The following is a 27,476-nucleotide window of genomic DNA, read 5'->3' as shown; positions in this document are numbered from 1 at the left end:
AGATTTGTTCCTCTGAGTTGCTTCATTTCTTTCCTTAAATGGCACCCAAACAGAAATGAAATGTGAAGTGAGTGAGCCAAGAGGAGCCAAGTAAGTGAGGGCCTCAAACTCCAACCAATTTCACTCCAACCAGCTGCTTAATGAGGTGCCAATTCTTGTCGTTAATTAACCCCGTTCTTTAATTCCATGGCTTGTTGCTGTTCTCGTGGTGCGTTAGCAGACATTTCTGTAATTGTTGATTTTCTCTTTTCTAAGAGCTCTGTTAAAATGTTTTGGGGACCTGAGCAGACCAACATTCCTGAGACCTTCATCTTTATTTTCAGATATTGTATATGATGGACACCAGGGGCCTCATGTAAACGGTGCGTACGCACAGAAATGTTGCGTACGAATGTTTCCATGCTCAAATTGCGATGTATAAAACCTAAACTTGGCGTACGGCCACGCACATTTCCACGGTATCTCATACCCTGGCATATGCAATTTCTCCGCTAGGTTTTGCAGACTGGCGGCACCCAGCGTCAAAGCAGTGCTGCTGTTCCTGTGTGGTTACCCTTTCTTTCTTAGCTCCACATTCCTGATGCGGCTTTATAAATACACTGAAATTAACTGCATATTGTTTATTAGTGTAATGCATCTGATTGTAATTAACCTGCAGCAATATAATGGTCCAGGGAATAGCCATAGTATTCCAAATACCATAACTGCTTTACTGTTGTTACTCTCAATGCATCTTGTTCTTCTTTCAGCTGCTCCCGTTAAGGGTTGCCACAGCGGATCATCTTTTTCTATATTACTCTCACTGCACCACTCGGAGTATTTATATCACTGTATCTGAGTGGGGAATCACAGCAGCAGCTGATCGGAAAGAGAATTATCGGTATACAGTTTCAAGTACACACTACCTCAGCCACAGCAAAACGCGTCAAAGTCTTTCCTGTACGGACCTCGCATTTCAGAAACAGTTTCATCCCAAGAACTATAAACGCACTCAATCAAGTGCTCCTTGTAGAACTGTTTGTGCTTATAAGTACAATTACCTCACTGTAAACTTGCACTACAGTTATAATATTGCACAACCTGTGCCACTTTATAAAGCGCGTATGATGACGATATCATTTTTAAGATGAAATGCAGCAAAATATGTTGCTTATAGTATACAGATAAAACTTTAACTTCATTTAAATAATCAGTATTGTTAATAATTAAACATGTGAGGACACGGTGCCGCAGTGCTAGTTAGTTCACGGATAGCTCCTGCCTTGCGCTGTATTATTGCTGGTACTGACGTGACACTGGAAGGATAGACGGATAGAATAATTAAACATGTACTACGAAGATATTTCAATGTTCCTTAAAAGTTTTGAAGAATCAGCGTTCTAAGCTTACAGATGGCTTAATGTCTATTACAGAGCTGATTGTGTGGCGATTGGGTATTTGGAGAAAGAAAAGTAAGGACAGGAATTGGAGGTTAGTACGTTTGAAGGAGACAGTACTGCTGTGATAAATTATTTCATTGAAGGTTGCGCATGGCGCAGCAAGCCTCTTGCGTGAGATATGAACAATCACTGCGCCACTGTGTTCCCATGTTTAATAACATGCTTTCATTCCTATCATCATGAAAAAGATATCACGTATACATCTCAGTATTTTAATTATTCAGAGAGCTGTAATATCGCGAATGTAATGGATTCTGTGTCCTGTCGGAGAAAGAGAAAGAATGGAAGCACACATAGAGCACATAAAGGATCAAACACAGAACAAAGCATTTAACGTTCTACTTTAGTTACGATGGGATTTGAGAAACTAGTAAAATAAATAATTTTAAGATGAAATTTATGATGTTCTACTTTAATGACAAAATAAACTATGTGATTAAAGTGTAAATTTCGAGATTAAAGTTGACATTTCGTGCTTTTTTCCCACTGTGCGCCTATTTTTTTTCTCTGTACCCTAATAAGCTTTCATATGACATTCAGACGGTCCGCTACGAGTCGCTTTTTCACACCAACTTTAATATGTGACAACTTCTTTTTTATTTCGGGCACTGTGCGACTTTGTGAACTTGAGCTTTCGAGTTTCTCCGACACTATGTCACTCGATCAACTTTCTTTTGTTGATTATACCACTGTTTAAACCAACAAATAGTACGTTTTTCCTTTTCCTCCACTTGGTATTCGCTGAAATTCTTATATTTTCCCCCGTCCTTTTCCCATTGTCTTTTCACAGAAGGCTATTTATATCGATTTGCATATTCAAAGAGGCATAATTCTGGGAGGAGTTGGGGCGGGACAGAAGGCGTGTGCACGTGCGTTACTTTTCACGCTGATCAGGATTTATGTAGTGGAAGAATGTGAAAGTTTGCGTATGCACAGATTCTTGCATCTGGATTTTTCTGTGCGTACGCACATTCCCGCTTTTGTGCTTACGCCATGTTATAGTGTGAGTTCTACGCACAGTGTTATACATGAGGGCCCAGTTGTTTTGGCTCATTTTGTATCTCATTATTGTTTGGCTGCTAATTAAGGAAAATTAACAATGAAGAGGTCTGAGTCTTGAAGAGCAATTCAATTAAAATTAGTTAATTAGCAGCAAAAACAGGTCACTCATTCAGAAAAGGGTTAAAATGAAAACCTGCAGCTACGGTGGTCCTCCAGGACCGGAGTTGATGACCCCTGCTCTCGAGTGGCCTCTTTCTCTTGCACAATTTGGCTCAAAAACGAATCAGCACGTTGTCATCTCTTAACAGGCTTAAGTTTCGAGTTTGATATTTTTCTGTCCAGCCGTTTTAGATCTAGACCGTCCTCAAGAAACTGTGACACACACAGACACACACCCATCGTCGAGATTTCAATGTTTTTGGTATGAGGGGACCCTAAAATGTTGAGATCCCATGAAAACCGGAGATCGAAATTTTTGATCTTTACCTCAATAAAAAGAACATAGAAATTCAACAACGGGAAACCATTCAGTCCCACAAGCTCGTTTGTTTGGCTAAATAGCAAAGCTGTCCCAATATCTCATCCAGATCCTTTTTAAAGGTCACGGTTTGTGCTCCAACTCCATGTCGTGGTAGTTTGTTCCCTATTAACACAACTCTTTGTGTATTGTCTTCAGCCCTAAATGTACTTCCCCTCTAATTTTGACTGCTATCGTTGACTATGTGATTCACCATTAAGATGAAAAAAATCTGCTGGAAAAACTCTGCATACCTGGATTTGGGGATCTTCTGTCATTCTTCTCTGCAGTGTTGTAAGGGTGTTGTGCAGGTGATGAGTGGTATCTGGTTTTCACCAGATGTGATGCTTTGAATTTGAGGCCAGTGTGACAGTTAGGGGGCGCTGTCGTCCCCTTGAACCCTCAGACAATACGGCAGGCACCAGATAAAAGTCCAAGAATTTAATTTAATAATTCTAATAATGTGCACAAAGCACCCTCCACTCTACAATACTCAATATTCACAAATAAATCAATAATAATCACAATACACTATCCTCCACTCACAGCAGCTCAGTCACCCTTCCTCCCAACTTGGCTTACAGCTGGGATTTCCCACAGTCCTTTTAAAGTCCTTGACCCGGAAGTGTTTCTGTCCCTCAGTCCATGCGATTTTATAACACTTCCGGGTCAGGTGAAAACTTCTTCTTTTCTTCAGCCCGGCTATAAGGAAAATACATGTCCCTGGGCCTCCCTGCAGCGTCACCTGGTGGCCCCCATGTTATCCAGCAGGGCTGTGACGAAAGACTCCAAGTTCCATGATGCCCTGCTGGAATTCGGGGCCCCTCCATGTTGCAGGGATGGCTCCATCTGGCCAGGATACAGTGCCGGCAATCTTTCACACCAGACAGTTCTGGTTACGTCAAACCAGAGAATCTTGTTACTCATTGTCTGAGGGTCTGTTAGGAGTTTAGGAGTTATCTTAAAGTTTAGGTGTTTATTTTCATACTCCAAGCAGGCAAATATAAGAACATATGAACTTTGACAGACTTGAGTAGACCATCCAGTCCATCACTCTTGTTTGTTTAGCTAATAACTAAATTGCACCCGATATTTCATTATGATCTTTGTTAAAGGTTTGTCAAGGTTTCTGCTCCAACTGTTCATTTCCACTGCTGAATAAAGCTCTGCATACCTGGATTTGGGGATCTTCTGTCATTCTTCACTGCAGATCCTCTCAAGCTCTGTCAGGTTAGATGGAGACCTTCGGTGGAAAGCTACTTCCAGGTCTCTCCAGAGATGTTCACGTGGGCCACTTGAGAACATTCCCAGAGTTGTGTCTCTAAGCCACTTTTGTGGTGTCTTTGGTTTGTCCTGTTGAAAGGTCACCCTTCAGCCAAGTCTGAGGTCCAGAGGTCTCTGGAGAAGGTGTTCCATTAAGGATATCGCTGTACTTTGCTCCTTTCAGATTTCCTTAACTCTGTTGAGTCTCCAGACCCTGACGGTGTAAACCAACTAGACAGCATGACGCTGCCACCAAAATGCTTCAGTGTTGGAAGGATATTGCACAAATGTTGAGGGGTTTCTGGCTTTCTAAAGATGTGATGCTTAGAATTGAGGTTTCGTCAGACCGGAGAACCTTGTTTCTCATAGTCTGCGAGTCCTTTAGGAGGTTTATTTGCAAATTCCAAGCAGGCAATTAAAAGAACATATGAAATTTGGCGCAAGTAGACTGTTCAGTCCATCAGGCTCGTTTGTTTAGCTAAAAGCTAAGCTGTCCCCACTATTTCATCATGATCCTTCTTAAAAGGTTGTGTAGGTTTCTGCTTTATCTCCATGTCCTGGTAGTTTGTTTCAGATTCCCACAACTCTTTGAGTAGAGAAATGCTTCCTGGCTTTGGACCTAAATGTCAATGTCAATTTATTTATATAGCACATTTAAAACAACATAGGAATGCTGTGGCCAAAGTGCTTTACAATAATAGAAGGAAAAAAAATACAATTAACATAAATAACATAAATAGAAATAAAATAAATGAACATAAATAAAATAAATAATAAATAGAAGTAAGATTACATAGATAGATAGATAGATAGATAGATAGATAGATAGATAGATAGATAGATATGAGTGAAAGGCACTATATAATAGATAGATAGATAGATAGATATGAGTGAAAGGCACTATATAATAGATAGATAGATAGATAGATAGATAGATAGATAGATAGATAGATAGATAGATAGATAGATAGATAGATGGGGCGGCACGGTGGCGCAGTGGGTAGCGCTGCTGCCTCGCAGTTGGGTGATCTGGGGACCTGGGTTCGATTCCCGGGTCCTCCCTGCATGGGGTTTGCATGTTCTCCCCGTGTCTGCGTGGGTTTCCTCCGGGCGCTCCGGTTTCCTCCCACAGTCCAAAGACATGCAGGTTAGGTGGATTGGCGATTCTAAATTGGCCCTAGTGTGTGCTTGGTGTGTGGGTGTGTTTGTGTGTGTCCTGCGGTGGGTTGGCACCCTGCCCGGGATTGTTTCCTGCCTTGTGCCCTGTGTTGGCTGGGATTGGCTCCAGCAGACCCCCGTGACCCTGTGTTCGGATTCAGAGGGTTGGAAAATGGATAGATAGATAGATAGATAGATAGATAGATAGATAGATAGATAGATAGATAGATAGATAGATACTTTATTAATCCCAAGGGGAATTTTAGTCTCATTGTACATGTGTATAGTGACAATAAAAGACATTCTGAAATTCCCATACTCCAGCAGCAGCGTACTGTAAAGGAAACAATATTAAATTAAAGAGTGATAAAAAATGCAGGTAAAACAGACAATAACTTTGTATAATGGTAATGTTTACCCCCCGGGTGGAATTGAACAGTCGCATAGTGTAGGGGAGGAACGATCTCCTCAGTCTGTCAGTGGAGCAGGACGGTGACAGCAGTCTGATGCTGAAGCTGATCTTCTATCTAGAGATGACACTGTTTAGTGGATGCAGTGGATTCTCCATGATTGACTGGAGTCTGCTCAGCGCCCGTCGCTCTGCCACGGATGTCAAATTGTCCAGCTCCATGCCTACAATAGAGCCTGCCTTCCTCACCAGTTTGTCCAGGCGTGAGGTGTCCCTCTTCTTCATGCTGCCTCCCCAGCACACCGCCGCGTAGTAGAGGGCGCTCGCCACAACCGTCTGATAGAACATCTGCAGCATCTTATTGCAGATGTTGAAGGACGCCAGCCTTCTAAGGAAGTATAGTCGGCTCTGTCCTCTCTTGCACAGAGCATCAGTATTGGCAGTCCAGTCCAATTTATCATCCAGCTGCACTCCCAGGTATTTATAGGTCTGCACCCTCTGCACACAGTCACCTCTGATGATCACGGGGTCCATGATGGGTACATAATCACAATGAGGAAACCATCAGTATTACTAAAGGTCACGGAATGCAAGTGAATAGAAATGAGTCTTTAATCTCGTTTTGAACAGTTCAATTGTAGATGACTCCTTTATGTGATGAGGTAAAGAGTTCCACAGGCGAGGCTGCCAAAGCCCTGTCTGTCCCCCTTGGTTTTACACTTGGTACGAGGGACAACAAGAGACAACTGACCAGAAGATCTAAGCACTCTAGATGGCTGGTGTAAAGCACACAGTTCAGATAAATAGGCAGAAGCAAGCCCATGTAAAGATTTAAAAACTAGCAACAAGATTTTAAAATCCATTCGAAAATTGACAGGCAGTGTAAAGAAGCCAATATTGGAGAAACAGTATCAGACATTCATGCCCCAGCCAGAAAGCAAGCAGCAGCATTCTGGACCAACTGTAACCTGTGTATGAGGGGTTTGGGGATTGGTGACACTAAAATGACGCCAGTGTGAGTGTGTGCTTGTATTCACCTTGCGATGAACTGATGCCCCTGTCCAGGGATTGTTTCTTCCTCGTGCCCAATGCTACCTGGAATGGGCGCATCCCTCGATTGATGGATGTGATCATTTACCATCCTTTTCAGATTTATTGTAGCAAGGTGTCCTTGGAATTTAGTGGCTGTTTCAGGCAATTCACTTACACTGCGAAGCCGAACCTGTACTCACAGTGATGATATCTCGCACTGCCACCTGGTAGAATCTTCCAGATTTACATAAAGTATATGCATGTGAGTATAAACAGTACAACCCTTGCGTAGCGATAGATAGATAGATAGATAGATAGATAGATAGATAGATAGATAGATAGATAGATAGATAGATAGATAGATAGATAGATAGATAGATAGATAGATAGATAGATAGATAGATAGATAGATAGATAGATAGACTTCACTCACCGTGTGAAGTATAAACCCGGCCTAAGAGCATGATGTTATTTCATCCACTAGATGGCAGCAGACTACTGTCCCGAGAGTTATTCAGGCTTAACACTATAAAGCATATCATTATGCATGACCCTGAGCCTGACTCGGGTTTAACCGTGATTGCATAGAATTCTAACCTCGAGTCACGGCTAAGGTTAACGCCAAGGAGGTTCATTCTCTGACTCTGTCACAGTAGGACATGTCTTTAAGTCCTTGATGCACACTGTTAAGATCCCCTGCACAACTTCAAGTGTCTTTCTCGTAGCATGGTGACCAGAACTGCACATAACACTCCAGATGTGGCCTCACTAGTGCATTATATTGTCTGAGCATAACGTCACTTGATTTGTATTCAACAGTGTTTATGATATAACCTAACGTTTTACTTGCCTTTTTAATTGTTTCTTCACATTGTTTAGATCAGGGGTGTCCCACTCCGGTCCTGGTGGGCGGGTTGGAAAATGGATGGATGGATGGATTTCTGATTGGCTGCCATTAAATGAAGAAATGAATCAATTCAAAGGACTGAATCCTTAAAAACAGGGCTATTAAAATGAAGGGAAAGGGAGTTAATTAACAGTGAAAACTGATCACTGATTAGGAAAAGGGTTATAATGAAAACCTGCAGCCACTGCGGCCCACCAGGACCGGTGTTGGACACCTGGCTTAGATGATGATGTTGTTGTGTCAACATAAACCCCTAAATCCTTATCAGAGGTTGCTTCCTGTAGCTCATTATCTCCAATCCTGTATTTACAATTGGTTTCCCTTTTGCCCACGTGTAGCGCTTTTCTACATTAAACTGCATTTTCCGAGTGTTTGTCCAGGTCTGAAGCCTGTCCAGGTCTTGTTGAAATTGTTTTGCTGCCTCCTTAGTGTCTGCCATTCTTTCATTTCATGTGTTGTCTGACCTTTCTGCCTTAAAGCTCAGAATAAGTGGAAGGTTGCAGGTGATGAGCACTACCTGGTTTCCTTTAGACATGAGGCTAATCTTGATTTCATCGGACTTGGTCTTGTGTCTCCCAGTCTGAGAGTCCCATGTGCCATTTACTGAAGAGAAGCTTCTGTCTGTTCATTGCGACATAAAGCCCAGGTCAGTGGTGAGTTACAGTGATGGCTGTCTTTCTGGAAACTTCCCTCGTCTCACCACAGGTTCTCTGAAGGTCAGCCCGAGTGATCATTGGGTTCACCTTTCTTACCAAAGACCTTCCCTGCTGATTGCACCATTTGGCTGGGCGACCAGCTATGAGAAGAGTTGCGGTTGTTCCAAAATTCTTTCATTGAAGAATTATGGAGGTCACTGTTTCCAAAATGCATAAAACAATTATAATGCGTCTTCATTTTGTACGCTGTCATGAGTAAAGATGTGTGCCAAGGATGCAGCAGCAGCAGCAGCAGTAATGACACAGTTTTCAAGTGCAGAAGCAGATATGGATCCCACCATATGATAAACTGATAAACACGATGCCATTTCATGCCGCTTCTCTGCAATTTTGAAATTCCTTGGTAACACAATGCAGTGTAATAAAGACAAGAAAAGGAAGATAAAAATTTGGGGAACCATGGTGAACCCCATCCTAGATAGAAGAATATTCTGTGCCAAATTTGGTTGACTTTAGGCATTCAGGGTTCAGTTATCCATCCATCCATCCATTGTCCAACCCGCTGAATCCGAACACAGGGTCACAGGGGTCTGCTGGAGCCAATCCCAGCCAACACAGGGCACAAGGCAGGAACCAATCCCGGGCAGGGTGCCAACCCACCGCAGGACACACACAAACACACCTATACACCAAGCATACAGTAGGGCCAATTTAGAATCGCCAATCCACCTAACCAGCATGTCTTTGGACTGTGGGAGGAAACCGGAGTACCCGGAGGAAACCCACGCAGACACGGGGAGAACATGCAAACTCCACACAGAGAGGGCCCAGGAAGTGAACCCGGGTCCCCAGGTCTCCCAACTGCGAGGCAGCAGCGCTACCCACTGCGCCACCATGCCGCCCGGGTTCAGTTATGGTGTCGGTAAATATGTTGTGGCCCCAAAACAGCCCAGATATAACCTGCCACAATTAATGATTTTCACAGTGTAGAAATTCTGAGCCAAACACAGTCCAGATACAGTCAGTCGCTTGTAAAGTATGTGTGGCATTACAGTTATGGACCAATTATGGCCCTGCTGTCACCAGCCACATTTAGGAATGTTCATGCCAGTGGTATAGTGGGTCAAATTTAGCCCATACTACTACATGCATACATACTACTGCTACTACAAATAATGATAATAATAACTAGGGGGCTGTGCCCCCTGCTCGCTTTGCTCGCCAATCCCGCTATGCACTAGTCATTTCCTGGTTCTGCCACTTGAAACGAATTATACTGTGCTTTTGGATAAACAAGAATATCAACTCTGTCTTTGATATCTTCGTCTTTCGAAAGTATTATCGCTGACAATTCGTCACATGCTGGTTTATTATACATGCGAGTGTGATCAACTTCTCTGTCCATGTTTTTCAAATAAATTTAATGTAAATTGCGATACTTTTGGACGTATAGATTTGTATCCATTATTGGCTGTAGAATTTCTTATAAGTCCAATTGTTTAACTCTTTCCATTCTATGTTGCATCGCTTCTCCGTGATCATAAATATACAGTCATATGAAAAAGTTTGAGAACCCCTCTCAGCCTGCATAATAATTGACTCTCCTTTCAACAAAAACGATAACAGTGGTATGTCATCTATGAACATCTGAGTACTGCGGTGTTTTCCGAACAAAGATTTTTAGTGAAGCAGAATTTAATGTATGAAATTAAATCAAATGTGAAAAACTGGCTGTGCACAAATGTGGGTCCCCATGTCATTGTGCTGATTTGAATGCCTGTCACTGCTCAATGCTGACTACTTGGTGTGATGAGCTCGTTAAGCCTTGAACTTCATAGACAGGTGTGTCCATCATGAGATATAAAGGTATTTAAGGTGGTCAATTACAAGTTTTGCTTCCTTCCCTTTGACTCTCCTCTGAAGAGTGACAGCATGGGATCCTCAAAGCAACTCTCCAAAGATCTGAAAACAAAGATTGTTGAGTCTCCTGGTTTAGGGGAAGGCTACAAAAAGCCATCTCAGAGGTTTAAACTGTCAGTTTCAACTGTAAGGAATGGAATCAGGAAATGGAAGGCCACAGGCACAGTGGCTGTTAAACCCAGCAGGTCTGGCAGGCCAAGAAAAATAGAGGAGCAGCATATGAGCAGGATTGTGAGAATGGTGACAGACAACCCACAGATCACCTCCAAAGACCTGCAAGAACATCTTGCTGCAGATGGTGTATCTGTACATCGTTCTACAATTCAGCGCAATTTGCACAAAGAACATCTGTTTGGCAGGGTGATGAGAAAGAAGCCCTTTCTGCACTCACACCACAAACAGAGTCGCTTGTTGTATGCCAATGCTCATTTAGACAAGCCAGATTCATTTTGGAACGAAGTGCTTTGGACTGATGAGACAAAAATGGAGTTATTTGCTCATAACAAAAAGCGATTTGCATGGCGGAAGAAGAACACCGCATTCCAAGAAAAACACCTGCTACCTCCTGTCAAATTTGGTGGAGGTTCCATCATGCTGTGGGGCTGTGTGTCTAGTTCAGGGACTGGGGCCCTTGTTAAAGTCGAGGGTCAGATGAATTCAACCCAAAATCAACAAATTCTTCAGGATAATGTTCAAGCATCAGTCACAAAGTTGAAGTTACGCAGTCGTTGGATATTCCAACAAGACAATGACCCAAAACACAGTTCAAAATCTACAAAGGCATTCATGCAGGGGGAGAAGTACAATGTTCTGGAATGGCCGTCACAGTCCTCTGACTTGAATATCATCGAAAATCTATGGGATGATTTGAAGCAGGCTGTCCATCAAATTGAACTGAACTGGAGAGATTTGGTATGAAGAATGGTCAACAATACCTCCATCCAGAACCCAGACACTCATCAGAGGCTATAGGAGGACAGCGTCTAGAGGTGTTAGATTAGCAAAAGGAGGCTCAACTAAGTATCTCTGTTGGGGTGCCCACATTTATGCACCTGTCTAATTTTGTGATGGTGCAAGTTTCGCAGCCATCTTCACCACAGGGTGACAACTCTTATACTAAACTGCAAGGGCAGCCAACTTGCCAGGGAGAACTAGTCACATGACACTCTCAGACACGCCCAATCACTGCTCCTCCCACCTTCACCAAAAGTGGCCTGGTTGTATTCAACCATATGTAAGGGTTGCATGCCATTTAGATTCTTCACAGGACACTGGCCCAAATGCAGTTAACCAAAAGTTCAGTATGCCTGGCATTACAGTTTTGGGCCAGATAAGGCCTAACAGTCACCAGATGCCACATGCATTCTGCAGTTCTCATGGCATTCTTCTGTAGCCCCAGTGCAATAAACCATAATGTAAAGTTGTGTGTGTGTAATTTCAATTTTGGTCCAACAATAACCCACCTCTGACTTGCTCACATATGTCTGTGAAAGGCCCATTTACAATACAATACAATACAATTTATTTTTGTATAGCCCAAAATCACACAAGAAATGCTGCAATGGGCTTTAACAGGCCCTGTCTCTTGACAGACCCCCAGCTTTGACTTTCTAAGAAGACAACGGAAAAACTCCCAAAAAAAAAAACGTGGTAGGGTGGGTGTCAAAAGAAGGGGGTCAATACAATACAATAAACAGAACAGAACAAATCCTCAACACAGTATAAAAATAAAAATTTTAGAAGTACAGAGCAGAATTTAACAGTAGATGATCCATCCATCCATCTATTTTCCAACCCGCTGAATCCGAACACAGGGTCACAGGGGTCTGCTGGAGCCAATCCCAGCCAACACAGGGCACAAGGCAGGAACCAGTCCCGGGCAGGGTGCCAACCCACCGCCGGACACACACAAACACAAACACACCACCAAGCACACACACACTAGGGCCAATTTAGAATCGCCAGTCCACCTAACCTGCATGTCTTTGGACTGTGGGAGGAAACCCACGCAGACACGGGGAGAACATGCAAACTCCACGCAGTGAGGACCCGGAAAGTGAACCCAGGTCTCCTAACTGCGAGGCAGCAGTGCTACCACTGCGCCACCGTGCTGCCCCACAGTAGATGATATCACATAATAAGATTTGGAATTGTTTAGAGTCCTGGAGACCTCAGCCATCAAGCTGCCTCCCCCATTTGGCCATTCCACAGCTGAAACAGTGCTGGGCTAGCCAATCCAATGAAAGGACCCCTCTAACCCACGATTCCTGCGATCCTCCATCTGGGATGACTTTACCTTAGGCAGGCAAAACAACTTGGCAGGTGGGCCGTGGGAACCAAGTGCCACATTTGAGTACCAAGAGGAGAAACAGCATAGGTGAGGGTTAGTATCCAATTATCTATCTTACTAAACCACAGTTAATTTATGCATGGCGGATGTACCGAAGCGCATGCGCACTGCGGTGCGGCTCCTCAAAGTCAAACACAGCGGCTTCCCAGAGTCAGTAGGTGGCACCCAAACAACATGGATAAAAACAATGAACGAAGGCGCCCACACAAAGAAACCGCTTTAGTTCAAATAGGGTAATTGAATTAAATGGAAACTTTACCATGCCTACAACCTGTGAACTATACCTGAGGTGAAGCGTGCACGCCAGGTTGTACAGCCGTCCGGACGCGACCGTCCACACCACCGCATATACGACGACACAGCCATAAACAAAGAAGAATGAGACTGCATGAAGAAAAACAATAACAGAAGCGCGTTGAAATGAACTGTCCCAGGACGCACCCACCCTCCATGATATTTCATCACGCAGCGGCTTCCCACTGAGGCGCATAAGTACTGTGTCGTGGCGCACGCCCCAGAGTCAAACGCAGCGTCTTCCCAGAGTCAGTAGGTGGCGCACAAACAACACAACCTGTATACTACACTTGCTCTAATCCACTGTGCCAGTAATATAGATCACATAACGGTCACAGACTCAAACCCAGCGGCTTCCCAGACTCAGTGGCTGGCACACAAACACCACAACCTGTAAACTAAACTTGCTGTGCTCCACTCTGCCAGCATTCGGTGTCAGCAAAGGCAACGGAATCACGTCTCCACAAAACGAAACCGCTTTAGTACAGATATGCTTATTTAATTAAATGACATTTCCCCAGACGCACCCACCCTCCATGATATGTCATCCATCTAAATATCGGACGGAACAGACACTGATTGCCATTCTTGGATTCACAATTCTCTAGAGAATCGCGGGCTTACTTGTATGCTATATGGCAGGTACACTTTAACTTTAATGTCCCTGTCTCACAGAACTGCATGGAAGTGTTAAGCACTTGTGATTAAATGCTCTTAAGCAAGGATGATCCCAAAAATAATGAATGAGATCCCAAAAATAATGAATGAAGACTTTCTATATGACCATAAACTTTCTAAAAAAAAAAATACATTCAATTAATATTTGGTGTGACCACATAGCCTCAGTTCTCTTGGGGACTCTTGTGTGCAATTTTTGTGGCGTGACTGCACTCTGGCACAGAATCCTGCTTCTTAGGTGGTCTTATTTGGCCCAGTTGTGCCTCACACATTGTCTTATGAAGGCCTCAGTTGTGGTCCAGTTCTGACCCATACCGTACCTGAGATATGGTTTAATAACCTGAGGCTATGTTCTGGAAGGCAGATATGGATACAATACAATACAATTTATTTTTTGTATAGCCCAAAATCACACAAGGAGTGCCGCAATGTGCTTTAACAGGCCCTGCCGTTTGACAGCCCCCCAGACAACAGAAAAACTCCCAATAAAAAAAAAAACCCTTGTAGGGAAAATAAAATGGAAAAAAACTTGGGAAAGGCAGTTCAAAGAGAGACCCCTTTCCAGAGCAGAATTTAACAGTAGATGATATCACACAATAGGATTTGGATTTGTTGAGAGTCCTGGATACCTCGGCCATCAAGCTGCCTCCCCCTATTGGCCATTCCACAGCGGAGTCAGCACTGGGCCAGCCAATCCACTGAAAGGACCCCTCTACCCCACAATTCCTGCGATCCTCCATCAGGGATGACTTTACCTTAGGCAGGCAAAACAACTTGGCAGGTGGGCCGTGGGAACCAAGTGCCACATTTGAGTACCAAGAGGAGAAACAGCATAGGTGAGGGTTAGTATCCAATTATCTATATTACTAAACCACAGTTAATTTATGCACGGCGGACGCACCAAAGCTCATGCGCACTGCGGCGCGGCGCCTCAGAGTCAAACGCAGCGGCTTCCCAGAGTCAGTAGGTGGCGCCCAAACAACATGGATAAAAAAATTGAACAAAGGCGCCCACACAAAGAAAGGTGGGCCGTGCAACCGAGTGCCACATTTGAGTACCAAGAAGAGAAACAGAATAGGTGAGGGGTAGTAACAAATTATGACTATCATATTATTTCTGTTTTAGTGCTAATGACTAACAACATGCAGTCTGTACACTTAATCAGCAGCTCTAGTCAGGGTGTACTAAAATGAAGTATTGAGTCATGAGCTGGGATTTGAAAGCTGAGACCGAAGGGACATCTCTTATAGTAGCAGGCAGACCATTCCACAGTTTTTTGGATGAGTTCATCAATGTCATTCTGCCACAGTATATGGACTGCGGACCACTCAGGATGGCACAGCCACCTGAACCCAACACAGAGAAGCGTGGGACACAAGTTCAAGGCACACAGTGATTTTTTTTAATTTTCTTTTTACCTCGTGGGAAACGCCTTCCCCCGTTTCCCACAAGTACAGCACAGTCTCACAAGCACAAAGACACAAAACAATTCTCTTCCTTCTCTCTTCCTTTTCTCCTCCACTACTCCGGTCAAGCTTTGTCTTCCTCCTCCTGACTCTGGCTCTCTGAGTAGTGGCTTCTGGCTCCTTTTATAAGGCTCCAGGTGCGTGATGACTCATTTCTGGCAGCACTTCCGAATTGCCCATAAGGGCTCAGCAACTCCTGTTGCAGCACTGTGGATCCCAACAGGGCTGCACCAAACTCCAACTTCAATGAAGCCCTGTGAGAGTCTGAGGCACTGCTGCAACTCAGGGGGGTTGCCATCTAGTGTCCCGGGGGAAGGTAACGCTCTGGCCACGTTTGCCTCCACAGGTCCTCTGCACACTACAGAACCAAAAGAAAATGCTGAGCATGGGCCAGCACTGGGCCATTACTCAATTGCTATTTTGGGGAGAATTTTGTGTCTCCCAATCTGAAAGTCCTTTAGGTGTCTTTTTTTGGGCAAATCCCAAGTGGGTTTTCATGTGTCTTTTACTGGGGAGAAGCCTCTGCCTGTTCATTGTGACATAAAGCCCAGATCGGTGGAGAGTAACAGTGATGGCTGTCCTTCTGGAAGTTTCTCTCATCTCACCACAGGTTCTCTGAAGGTCAGCTAGAGTGATCATTGGGTTCACCTTTCTTACCAAAGACCTTCCCTGCTGATCACTCCATTTGGCTGGGTGACCAGCTCTGAGACGAGTTGCGGTTGTTCCAAAATTCTTTCATTTAAGAATTATAGAGGTCACTGTTTGCAAAATGGGCGGCACGATGGCGCAGTGGGTAGCGCTGCTGCCTTGCAGTTAGGAGACCAGGGTTCACTTCCCGGGTCCTCCCTGCATGGAGTTTGCATGTTCTCCCCGTGTCTGTGTGGGTTTCCCCCAACAGTCCAAAGACATACAGGTTAGGTGCATTACCTATCCTAAATTGTCCCTGGCGTGTGCTTGGCGCGTGTGTGTGTGTGTGTGCCCTGCGGTGTGAGTTGGCACCCTGCCCAAGATTTGTTCCTGCCTTGTGCCCTGTGCTGGCTGGGATTGGCGCCAGCAGACCCCCATGATCCTGTAATTAGGATATAGCGGGTTGGATAATGGATGGATGGAATGGATGTTTGCAAAATGCAAAAAACAATTATAATGTGTCTTCATTTTGTAAGCTGTCATGAGTAAAGATGTGTGCCAAGGATGCAGTAGCAGCAGCAGTAATGACACAGTTTTCACAGTGCCAAAGTGCAGAAGCAGATACAGAGCCCACCATATTAGAGGTTGATAAACACGATGCCATTTCTCTGCAATTTTGAAAATGCTTATCATTCTAAATTTAAAAAGTGTATTGAAGACAAGAAAAGCGGATAAAGATTTGGGGCACCGTGGTGAACCCTGTATAATCGGTACGTTTCAGGTTAGGTTTTTGTTTATTTATTTAGCACATAGATAGATAGATAGATAGATAGATAGATAGATAGATAGATAGATAGATAGATAGATAGATAGATAGATAGATATGAAAGACACTATAATTTTTTTTTTAATTTTTAAAGTAACTTTTATTGTAAACAGTAACAATAACATTAACAAAACAATATACACAGTCAATTTACATAAAAAACAAAGTGTCAGAATAAACAAAAAAAATAGTGAAAGACACTATAGATAGATAGATAGATAGATAGATAGATAGATAGATAGATAGATAGATAGATAGATAGATAGATAGATAGATAGATAGATAGATAGATAGATAGATAGATAGATAGATACTTTATTAATCCTAAGGGGAAATTCACATTCACAAAACAACTAAAAGTTGACCAAAGTGCTTAATCTCTCTCTCTATATATAAAATCCAACATCTGTCTGTCTGTCTGTCCGCTTTTCACGAGAGAACTGCTTAACGGATTTAGATCGGGTTTTTATTAAAATTAAAATTAAGACTGAAGGGAAGAAGATTTGCCATCGTGTTAGAAATCCCTGAAAGAAACACGGGAGGGTCTGGGCGCAGCAACAAAAGATGTTAAGAGAAGAGGTGGGACAATTGTATCGCATCTCACGGAGAGTATTTTGAAGGTGACTAAAAGAGAATTGAAGTACGTTTTTATGATAAAGGTTTGTATTACAACAATTTCTGGAATTTTGCTCCCCCCTCTCGTATCTCTCTCTATCTTCACACAAAAAAAACATATTTTTATAAGTCATGCTACATTTTCTCTTACGCAAAACGCTTTCCAGCAGTATTTATAATACATTACATTACCTACAGTTTATAACACATTACTGAATATCTCCAAAAAACAGAAGAGGATAACTCACCTCGGTGAAATATCACATCCTTGCTGCATAAACGCGCCCAAAGAGAACCAAAGGCTGTTGAATATCCCATAACTCGTTGGTCTGTTCTTGATTTGGCTGTTGCTGTATTGGCTGCTGCTGCTGGTCCCTTCCTTCCTCGATCTCCTCCGAGTGCCATTCGTATGGGCTGAAGCGGCTCACCAGGAACAGCACAACGCTGACACCAATGTAGGTGAAAACGATGCACATCCAGATTTCGTACGCTAAGGGGTTCAAGAAGGAAAACACCCCTGGCTTTGACTTCTGAGGCTTTTTAATCATGATTGAAATCCCCAGGCTCATGAAGGGTTTGGAGAAGTCGATGACCTCTTCTCGCACTAAGGTGATGGTGAGGGGAGCGACAGCAACATCTGCTTTCTGCAAAGAGAGTAAGAAGAAGAGCTTAGTGAGACCTCCATTTACAGTGTCATACTTTGTCAGATTGGATTATTGATCAACACCACATGCCATTCTCTGTTGCAGACAATGTAAAGGGAATATCCATCCATCCATTTTCCAACCCGCTGAATCCTAACTACAGGGTCACGGGGGTCTGCTGGAGCCAATCCCAGCCAACACAGGGTGCAAGGCAGGAAAAAAACCCCGGGCACCACAGGAAAGGGAATATTTGAACACATTAAAAAAAATGACATTTTAAGTGACATCATTGACCAAAAGGTAGCAAAGAAAATACCTTCAGGTCAGAGGAGTATACGTGACGCACAATATTTCACCGATCAGCAATCACAAGAGTCACAGAGGTGTTAACGTATCGTCCCCGACATGCTGAAATGGGCCGATCGCTACCGCTCACCTTCCTAACTGGAAGGTAACTGATAAACAGGATAGGCCAATATTGCACCCTGCAGTGCCCCACCATATGTCCCGTTCCGCAACGTTCAGTTCAAACAGACGAATGCAATATATACAGTATAATAAAAAACAGCTATAAGGCAACATCCATAAGCAAATGTGAAATATATTATACAAAAAAGAAGGTCAAGAAGATGGAAAACAGTCATGATCCCTTTCGTGACCTCCACCCACCCAAAATAACCCCTATATGTGCAAACAACAAATCTCTCTATATATAAAATCCAACGTCTGGCTATCTGTCTGTCTGTCCACTTTTCACGAGAGAATTACTTAACGGATTTAGATTGGGTTTTTTTCTATAGTTTACTTGAATATTCCGGTTGATTTTGCGACTTCTCTCATTGCGCTAAGTATCATAGTTTGCTTGCGGTACCGATTTATTTACGAGAATCTGTGACAGAGGCTGCGGGCTGAGGTGAGAGGGAAGTGTGACGTCAGGAGTAGAGAGACGGGCAGGGCCCTCCGCGCTGTCCTGTTTCACTATTACGCGGGCAGAGCTGCGGGAGACGGCTAGTGTAGAATAAAGGCTAACAGTAATAAATAAGAGCCAGGTAAGGAATTATTAAAAAGAAAACACATTATATACAAACTTTAACACACATATACCAACATTGAAACATAAATATATATAAATAAATGTCAATGTATGTTTGTGTATATGTTCCAGCATCACTTGGAGCGATTTCCATGAAACTTAGTACACATGTTTCTCATTGGTTGACTAAAAATACTGTAGGGTGAAATCAGCCCTAACCCACCCCCTTCCTGTTGACACTCGGAACGACCACCAGAGGGCGAAATAGAGGTGACTGCCAGCATTCCTTATGTTTGAGCGCCACCACCGTGCCCGCCTGTTGCTTTTGAAATTAAATAGAACGAGCTGTATATACCCGGCGTTGCCCGGGGCAGAAGTAACCTAATCGGTCAAACACTTACATATATACCAAAGTAAACCTAATCGGTCAAACAGTTACATATATAAAAAAACCGAACCTAATCGGACAAACAGCTAATCTATATACATAAGCAAACCTAATTGGTCAAACAGTTACATAAATACAAAAGCAAACCTAATCGATGAAACAGCTTCATATATACAGAAGCGAACCTAATTGGTCAAACAGTTATGCATGTGCAGAATGATTTTACAAACATTATGCGTGTTAACAATCATTAAAAAGAAAAGATTGAGGAAGTGTTCTTCTATATGTGATGAAGCCACTAATAAGACAGATTTTTTTCAGGACCCAGCTGTTTCATAACTAAACTACTGCCACCCCAAAGTAATGCCTAATAGTGGTTTTTGGGGTAGCTGTGGAATAAAAAGGGTGTTTTTTATCAGTAAGAATCTGACACTACCCTTCAGTACGGGCTGAAGGGTGCCTATGTAAGGTTTTACATCCTTCCCGTATGGAAAAAAAAACATACTAAACTTTTTTTTCATCATTACACATAATCTCAGTCAAATGGAAGTACACATTCTCAATTTATTTTTATCTAATTTTTACTTTTTCACAAAGCCATCCCATGCCAATTTGTATGAATAAACTTTTGCTAGAGAGTTAGCAAAAGTTTATTCATGCACATATTTTAATACGGATAATCTATCTCTAATCAAGGTTCTCATTTTCATTCTAATTTAAAATAATAATAGATACTCATTTTTTTCTTCTGTTTTAGAAAAACCAATCTATGCCACCTACGTCTTCGTCAAGTCAGCTTCATCCAGCTTCATCACATATAGAAGAAGAGTTCCTCAATCTTTTCTTTTTAATGATTGTTAACACGCATAATCTTTGTAAAATTATTCTGCACATGCATAACTGTTTGACCAATTAGGTTCGCTTCTGTATATATGAAGCTGTTTCATCGATTAGGTTTGCTTTTGTATTTATGTAACTGTTTGACCAATTAGGTTTGCTTATGTATATAGATTAGCTGTTTGTCCGATTAGGTTCGCTTCTGTATATATGAAGCTGTTTGTCCGATTAGGTTCGGTTTTTTTATATATGTAACTGTTTGACCGATTAGGTTTACTTTGGTATATATGTAAGTGTTTGACCGATTAGGTTACTTCTGCCCCGGGCAACGCCGGGTATATACAGCTCGTATATATATATATATATAGCAAAATACCCGCGCTTCGCAGCGGAGAAGTACTGTGTTAAAGAGGTTATGAAAAAAAAAGGAAACATTTTAAAAATAACGTAACATGATTGTCAATGTAATTGTGTTGTCATTGTTATAACTGTTGCTGTCTTTTATATATATATATATATATATATATAGATATATATATATATATATTATATATATAATATACACACACACATAAACATTTATATACATATACATATATATACATATCTACATATACACATGTACATATATATACACACACATACATAAACACACACATAAGACTTACTGAGTGAAACGGGCTTTCATTGACAATCATGTTACGTTATTTTTAAAATGTTTCCTTTTTTTTTCATAACCTCTTTAACACACTACTTCTCCGCTGCGAAGCGCAGGTATTTTGCTAGTATGTATATATATATATATATATATATATATATATATACATATACACACATACATGCAGTTTTAATAACACAGAAATCAATATAAACATTAACATCATTATCATATGAGAATATGAAGTAATATATAAGAAGCACATTTCATATAAATATAAATTATTAAACAGTAAAATCTTCTTCTGTAATTTGCTACCGTGGCAATTTGTGTGTCTGTCCAGGATTTTAAATGACCTGTAGCTCGCAAACCGTTGCACCTATACACTTGAAATGTGGTACACATATAGTACGTCACGTCTACTATCCGCTTTATGGGTGATGATTGTTTTAGTCTTTTTATCTTTATTTTATTTTATTGTACAATCAAGTCCTATCTGCGCACAGCAGGGCAGCCGTGGGCGGATGTGTATGGTGTATTCACTCGATGTTATCGTGCATTGCGCTGTCAGTGGTATTTTGATAAAAGAATTTGAACAACATATAAGAAGCGTATAAATTATTAAACAGTAAAACATTAATATTTAAGAAGTAAAGTTACATTAAGTACTACTGCTGTGCCTTCGGGTATACCTCATTTTTTGTTTGCCCATTACATGCTTAAATGTATACATTTTTTGGTGCACCTACCCGAGAACACGCGACATATAACCGAGTGTGGGAGAAGCATGGATTTTAAACACGCGTTGAGTTGATGTGCTGGTCTCCCTCGTGAAATAACTGGTAATGTTTGACTAAAATCTACAGCGAGTAAAACGACATTAGCTCCTATTTTTTTTTTTACGATCTCTGAGATGTTGCTTTTTTCGGTTCAAGGCTTCATAAGCTCTTTTATGTTGTATGGTGTACTTATCCCAAACCATCATCTTTGAATGTTGCAACACTTTCGCCTTGTATGTAGATCGGGGTAATTACATTCATTGCATTCCTAGTCTGAATCACAATCTGATTGTATGGGTGGTTACCTGGCACTGTAGGGTTGCCACCCGTCGTTTAAAATACGGAATCGTGCCGCGTTTGAGAATGAAATTGCGCGTCCCGTTTTGAATCAATACTGGACGGGATTTATCCCGTATTTTTTTTATCATTTTTTTTTTAAAGCAGCGTCTCATGCAAATCATCCCACACGCATTTTATGAAGATGCCTCCTTTCCTACTTTTGATTGGGTAATACTTGATGTCATCGTTAGTTTGATTGGTGTTTTTAACTGTCCAGTGAGTAGGGCGTGTCTTTCAACGGAATGAAAAAAAGGCCCACCCGACGACCCACCCATTCCATTTTTATATATATAGATTGGCCGATTCCGAGCGTCAACTGGATGATGACATACAGTACATACAAGACAAGCACATTAGTGAGTCTTCGTTGTTTGTTAATTTATTTTTATTTTTGAAGTTGTGTATTTTTTTTTTCAAACAATTAAAAAAAAAAAACACTTTATTTTCCTCCTGGGCAATGCTGAGTATTTCAGCTTGTAGTTTATGTAAAATTATGTAAGATAAAACTCATACATAAAATGAACACACTATAAACAGTATAAATGAGAGGTTGGGCATCAAATTAAAAGAAGTGGCAGTTCAGGGTGATGGGTGCAGAATTGGCTCAGACACAGGAAGCAGAGAGTGATGGTGTGAGGAACCTCATCAGAATTGGCCGATGTTAAGAGTGGTGACCAGCAGGGGTCAGTGCTGGGGGCGCTGATATTTTTAATGTATGTAAATGATTTAGATAGGAATACAGTGCATCCAGAAAGTATTCACAGCGCATCACTTTTTCCACATCTTGTTATTTTACAGCCTTATTCCAAAATGGATTAAATTCATTTTTTTTCCTCAGAATTCTACACACAACACCCCATAATGACAACGTGAAAAAAGTTTACTTGAGGTTTTTGCAAATTTATTAAAAATAAAAAAGTTGAGAAAGCACATGTCCATAAGTATTCACAGCCTTTGCCGTGAAGCTCGAAATTGAGCTCAGGTGCATCCTGTTTCCTGATCATCCTTGAGATGTTTCTGCAGCTTCACTGGAGTCCACCTGTGGTAAATTCAGTTGACTGGACATGATTTGGAAAGGCACACACCTGTCTATATAAGGTCCCACAGTTGACAGTTCATGTCACAGCACAAACCAAGCATGAAGTCAAAGGAATTGTGTGTAGACCTCCGAGACAGGATTGTCTCGAGGCACAAATCTGGGGAAGGTTACAGAAAAATTTCTGCTGCTTTGAAGGTCCCAGTGAGCACAGTGGCCTCCATCATCCATAAGTGGAAGAAGTTCAAAACCACCAGGACTCTTCCTAGAGCTGGCCGGCCATCTAAACTGAGCAATCGGGGGAGAAGGGCCTTAGTCAGGGAGGTGACCAAGAACCCGATGGTCACTCTGTCAGAGCTCCAGAGGTCCTCTGTGGAGAGAGGAGAACCTTCTAGAAGGACAACCATCTCTGAAGCAATCCACCAATCAGGCCTGTATGGTAGAGTGGCCAGACGGAAGCCACTCCTTAGTAAAAGGCACATGGCAGCCCGCCTGGAGTTTGCCAAAAGGCACCTGAAGGACTCTCAGACCATGAGAAAGAAAATTCTCTGGTCTGATGAGACAAAGATTGAACTCTTTGGTGTGAATGCCAGGCATCACGTTTGGAGGCAACCAGGCACCGCTCATCACCAGGCCAATACCATCCCTACAGTGAAGCATGGTGGTGGCAGCATCATGCTGTGGGGATGTTTTTCAGCGGTAGGGACTGGGAGACTAGTCAGGATAAAGGGAAAGATGACTGCAGCAATGTACAGAGACATCCTGGATGAAAACCTGCTCCAGAGCGCTCTTGACCTCAGACTGGGGCAACGGTTCATCTTTCAGCAGGACAACGACCCTAAGCACACAGCCAAGACATCAAAAGAGTGGCTTCAGGACAACTCTGTGAATGTCCTTGAGTGGCCCAGCCAGAGCCCAGACTTGAATCCGATTGAACATCTCTGGAGAGATCTTAAAATGGCTGTGCACCGACGCTTCCCATCCAACCTGATGGAGCTTGAGAGGTGCTGCAAAGAGGAATGGGCCAAACTGGCCAAGGATAAGTGTGCCAAGCTTGTGGCATCATATTCAACAAGACTTGAGGCTGGAATTGCTGCCAAAGGGGCATCGACAAAGTATTGAGCAAAGGCTGTGAATACTTATGGACATGGGATTTCTTAGTTTTTTTATTTTTAATAAATTTGCAAAAATCTCAAGTAAACTTTTTGCACGTTGTCATTATGGGGTGTTGTGTGTAGAATTCTGAGGAAAAAAATGAATTTAATCCATTTTGGAATAAGGCTGTAACATAACAAAATGTGGAAAAGGTGATGCGCTATATAAGTAACAAGCTGGTTAAGTTTGCAGATGATACCAAGATAGGTGGATTAACAGATAATTTGGAATCCGTTATATCATTACAGAAGGACTTAGACAGCAGACAGGCTTGGGCAGATTTGTGGCAGATGGAGTTTAATGTCAGTAAATGTAAAGAATTACAAATAGGAAGTAAAAATGTGAGGTTTGAATACACAATGGGCAGTCGGAAAATCAAGAGTCCACCTTATCAGAAGGATTTAGGAGTCATAGTGGACTTTAAGCTATCTGACAGTGTTCAGAAGCCATTAAGAAGGCTAACAGAATGTCAGGTTATATAGCGCCTTGATGTGTGGAGTACAAGTCAAAGGAGGTTCTGCTCAACCTTTATAACACATTGGCGAGGCCTCATCTGGAGTCCTGGGTGCAGTTTTGGTTTCCAGGCTACAAAAAGGACATAGCAGCACTAGAGAAGGTCCAGAGAAGAGCGACTAGGCTGAGTCCAGGGCTACAGGGGATGAGTTATGAGGAAAGATTTAAAGAGCTGAGCCTTTAAAGGAGATGAAGAGGAGACCTGACTGAAGTGTTTAAAATTATGAAGGGAAATAGTGCAGTGGATCGAGACGGTGACTTTAAAATGAGTTCATCAAGAACACGGGGACACCGTTGGAAACTTGTGAAGGGTAAATTTTGCACAAACATTAGGAAGTTTTTCTTTACACAAAGAACGATAGACACTTGGAATAAGCGACCAAGTAGTGTGGTAAACAGTAAGACGTTAGGGACTTTCAAAACTCGACTTGATGTCTTTTTGGAAGAAATAAGTAGACAGGACTGGCGAGCTTTGTTGGGCTGAATGGCCTGTTCTCGTCTAGAGTGTTCTGATCTTCTAATGTGAGAATTAGAAAGATTTAAACAGAAGCTCATAAGCTGAACAGCAGTGCTTTTTCAGCAGAAACTTAAAACTATAAATTGTGGGAGTCAAGTTTAATACGAGGGACAAACCATTTCACAATTTAAGATCATCCACCGCAAGGGCTTGATAGCCCCTCATTTGATTTGAAGACCGTGGCTGCCTGGCCTAAGAATATGAATCAAGAAGATCAGCTAAGTAAGGTTGAGCTGACCCATGTAGAGCTTGAAAAACAAACTGTAAAATCTTAAAATTCACCCTGTGACTAATAGGGAGCCACTGAAGAGATGCCAGCATCAGACCGATGTGATCCCCTTAGTACATCCAAAAATAAAAAATCCACAATGAAACAGCAACTGTATGTCTTTTAGGACATAAGTCCCTATTTGACAGGTTCCAAGATGGAGGCGAAGCCGGTTTTCACTCTGGAGGACAGGAAGAGGCGGGTCCAGGCTGCTGGGAACCGGAAGTCGCGATTTATGAGCAGATGAGACCAACATCGAACTCTGTAGTTCAAATGAGAAGTGTTCTGTTTGGAGAAAGAGATGTACTGCATTCCAGCATGAGGACCTCACCTCATCTGTGAAACACGGTGGCTTGTGTATCATGGTTTGGGCCTGTTCTGCTGCGTTTGGGCCAGGACAGCTTGCCATTGTGGATGGGAAAATAAATTCTGAATACTAGTGAATTCTAAAGGAAAATGTCAGGACTGTGTCTGTCAGTGGACAATATCTGAAGAGCAACCTGGTCCTGCAGCAAGATGGTGACACCAAGAACAGAAGTCATTCTACCAAAGAGATGTGGAAGAAGAATAAAATAAAGGCTTTGGAATGGCCAAGTCAAAGTCCTGACCTTAACCCGATAGAAATGATTGTGGAAGGACCTGAAGCGTGCAGTTCATCTGAGAAAACCCAGCAACATCTCGAAGTTGACGTCATTCTGTATGAAGGATTGGGCTAGGATTCCTCCAAGCCGATGTGCAAGATTGATCAAGACCTACTGGAAATGTTTATATTTTTTTATTTGGCTGACAGCCTTATCCAAGGCGACTTACAACATTTATGATACCATTAGTTCCATTTCTTTTGATTTTCCAATTGGAGCACAGGCAGGTCAAGTGACTTGCACAGGGTCACACAGTGGTATCAGTAGTGGGATTTGAATCCACAAACTCAGGGTTTCAGGTCCAGAGCCTTAACCACAGCACCACACTGCCTGGAAATGCTTAGTTGCAGTTATGGCTGTAAAAGGGGGGGGTCACACCAAATACTAAAAGCAAAGGTTCACATACTTTTACCACTCACAGATATGTAATACTGCAGGATTGTCCCCAATAAATAAATGACCAAGTATGATATTTTTGTCTTATTTGTTTAGCTGGGTTCTCCATATCTAATTTTAGGACTTGTGTGAAAATCTGATGATGTTTTAATTCATAGTTATGCAGTAATATGGAAAATTCTGAAGGGTTCACTAACTTTCAAGCATCACTGTACTTAAACTCCTCTCCTGGAGGCAGCATCTCATCCCCAACCTGGAGTTGACACTCCACTATATTCCAACTGAGAACTACAACGTCGGACTTGGAGGTGCTGATCCTCATCCTGGCTGCTTCACACTAAGCTGCTCACCACCACAGTGCGTGCCCGAGGCCGTAGACCGGTAAAGCCAGCAGGACCACATTATCCACAAAAATCACCTGAATCCACCGAACTGGACACCCTTCAGTATAATATGTTGCTATTTAAGGCTTAAATACTTTACATGGCTACTTTTCTTTAAGTTGCTATCCTATAACTTATGTGACCCAAGTCAGGGCATGCAGTGAGAAAAATGTATGCCGTTGTTTTATTTGAAATCAAATCTAACATCCAGCAGATGGCACATCACAAATGTTTATAACATTGACAAATGCAATGTATATATATATATATATATATATATATATATATATATATATATATATATATATATCTGTTATATGTCATTTGGTATGGGAATCGTAAAAGCAATGTTAATATTTCTTATGCACCATCTATTGGAATGACAAATGCAATGCATGTGTCTCTGTTATATGCAATTTGGTATGAGATTCACACATACAGAGTTAATATTTGTGATGCACCATCTGTTAGAATGACAAATGAAATGCACACATCTTTGTTATATGTGATTTGGTGTTGGATTCACAAATGTAGTGTTAATATTTGTGATGCACCATCTGTTTGAAACAAATGCAACGCATGTGTCTCCGTTATATGCGATTTGGTATGGGATTCACAAATGCAGTGTTAACGTTTGTGATGCACCATCTGTTGGAATAACAAATGCAATCCACACATCTCTGTTATATGTGATTTGGTGTTGGATTCACAAATATAGTGTTAATATTTG

At 42.0% G+C, this 27,476-nt stretch overlaps 1 protein-coding gene across 1 annotated transcript in view; it reads left to right on the top strand.

The window, feature by feature from the left end:
- The window catches only part of gria1a (glutamate receptor, ionotropic, AMPA 1a), a 421,062-nt gene that overhangs the window by 274,806 nt on the left and 118,780 nt on the right, over positions 1-27,476 (top strand).

The sequence above is a fragment of the Erpetoichthys calabaricus genome, chromosome 11 (genome assembly GCF_900747795.2).
Source record: "Erpetoichthys calabaricus chromosome 11, fErpCal1.3, whole genome shotgun sequence".
In the NCBI taxonomy this organism is placed as follows: Eukaryota; Metazoa; Chordata; class Cladistia; order Polypteriformes; family Polypteridae; genus Erpetoichthys; species Erpetoichthys calabaricus.
Note: the sequence above shows the minus strand (reverse complement) of the source record. Positions and strands in the feature narration are given on the sequence as shown.